The 2,500-nt window shown below is 37.9% G+C and overlaps 1 protein-coding gene across 1 annotated transcript in view; it reads right to left on the bottom strand.

Annotated features, from left to right (window-relative positions):
• The window catches only part of celf3b (cugbp, Elav-like family member 3b), a 36,026-nt gene that overhangs the window by 29,252 nt on the left and 4,274 nt on the right, over nucleotides 1-2,500 (bottom strand). The window lies entirely within an intron of this gene.

Below are 2,500 nucleotides of genomic sequence, written 5' to 3' on the forward strand. Positions count from 1 at the left end.
ATTAATATATATATATTATAGATAGATAGATAGATAGATAGATAGATAGATAGATAGATAGATAGATAGATAGATAGATAGATAGATAGATAGATAGATAGATAGATAGATGGATGGATGGATGGATGGATGGATGGATGGATGGATGGATGGATGGATGGATGGATGGATGATGGATGGATGGATATATGGATGGATGGATGGATGGATGGATGGATAGATAGATAGATAGATAGATAGATAGATAGATAGATAGATAGATGGATGGATGGATGGATGGATGGATGGATGGATGGATGGATGGATGGATGGATGGATGGATGGATGGATGGATAGATAGATAGATAGATAGATAGATAGATAGATAGATAGATAGATAGATAGATAGATAGATAGATAGATAGATAGATAGATAGATAGATAGATAGATAGATAGATAGATAGATTTTATAATCATCCAAAATGCAAAATGCTTCATCATCCCTATCACTGATCATATTTATGCATAATAAGTCTATAAATCAAGTCATATATCAACATATAGGCTTCATTTTAAAATAAAATTCAATTTCTTTTCAGAGTATATATTCCTATACAGTATATATATATATATATATATATATATATATATATATATATATATACACTCACCGGTCACTTTATTAGGTACACCTGTACAACTGCTCGTTAACGCAAATTTTTAATCAACCAATCACATGGCAGCAACTCAATGCATTTCAATGAGTTTCTAGTATTCATTCATTCATTCATTCATTCAACCATGGTATATGGTAACCATGGTATGGCTTTTGCACTCCTTTATTTGGGACGCCGAGAGAATCCAACTTCTCTCCCATGGAGCACGACAAAACTGAAAATTCTGTGCCACTGCCACAAGGGGGCGTATTCCGACAGTCGTGTCCGAATGTCGCGTGCAGTGGAAAGGCGGCATGTGTTGTGATCCGTACAGATCAGGGACCAACCGTGATCCATTACACCCTTAATTGTAAACATTTAAAAGTTAAAAGGTATACTTTTTTATTTCATATATTAAGTTCTTTTAGAATTAGAAGAAATCTAATTAAGAAATCTGCGGACATTTTTTGCTATTTCTGCGCAGAATTGGGTTAAAAATCGCGTGGCTTTCATCCGAGTGCTCCAGTTTCCCCCACAGTCCAAACACGTGTGCTATAGGGGAATTGGGTAAGCTAAATTGTCAGCAGTGTATGTGTGTGAATGAGTGTGTGTGGATGTTTCCCAGTGATGGGTTGCAGCTGGAAGGGCATCCGCTGCGTAAACATATGCTGGATAAGTTGGCGGTTCATTCCGCTGTGGTGACCCCAGATTAATAAAGAGACTAAGCCGAAAAGAAATGAATGAATGAATGAATGAATGAATGAATGAATGAATGAATGAGTTTTTAGTTACGATATTCCCAAAATCATTCCGCATAAACCCGCAGATTTCTTAACAAAATTCGGCGCAGAAATAGTAAAAACCGTCTGCAGATTCTGTCTGGCCCTATTCATGACATAAAGATACATTAATAAAGATATTAATAAATTAATAAAAAGGTACCTGAGTTCTTGTTAGTTATATTTAATACATTAATAAACAAGTATATAAGGTAGGCATTATTCTCACATGAACTAACAGTGATTAGAACTTATTATAAGTTCATGTAATGTTTAATTTACATATTAGTGCATCATTATTGTGATGCAAGTGTCATTGTAACGTGTTACAGTATAACCATAGATGATGACGGCATGCTTTACACAATAAGCCTGTCTCGCTTTATCTTCTCAGTGACCTTAAAGCATTAAGAAATCCATTGTTAAATCCCGGACGAGCCCCCAAACAGAGTTGATTCAGTCCTGCACAGCACTGGAGTGTGAGCGAACACCCATAGTGAAGTGAAAACCTAACACTCGGCCCCGGAGCAGAAGCAGAGCAGAAGTTTGATGATGAGAGACTGAGCTTTCTCTCTTTTTATAGTAACACAGAGCCGTACAGCATCATGGTTGAAGCTCCCGCAGGCGTGTGCTGCTTTCATTAGTGTACAACACACACTCATACACACATCTATGAGATGGCAGCACGTGCACTGCAAATATTTCATTCATCCATTTGGCTTCGGCTTAGTCCCTTTATTTATCAGAGGTCGCCACAGCGGAATGAACCGCCAACTATTCCATATGTTTTACGCAGCAGATGACCTTCCAGCTGCAACCCAGTACTGGGTAACACCCATACACTCTCATTCATATACACACACACATACAGAACATGCAAACTCCACATAGAAACGCCAACTGATCCAGCTGGGGCTCAAACTAGCGACCTTCTTGCTGTGAGGTTACAGTGCTAACCATTGAGCCACCATGCTGCCAGCTCACACTTTAATATCTGTAATAAAGGAGGGTTAAAGGGACAGTTCACCAAAATGTACATCTCTTTCTCCTGTTGAACACAAAAGAAGAGATTTTGAAAACTGCTG

The sequence above is a fragment of the Danio aesculapii genome, chromosome 16 (assembly GCF_903798145.1).
Source record: "Danio aesculapii chromosome 16, fDanAes4.1, whole genome shotgun sequence".
In the NCBI taxonomy this organism is placed as follows: Eukaryota; Metazoa; Chordata; class Actinopteri; order Cypriniformes; family Danionidae; genus Danio; species Danio aesculapii.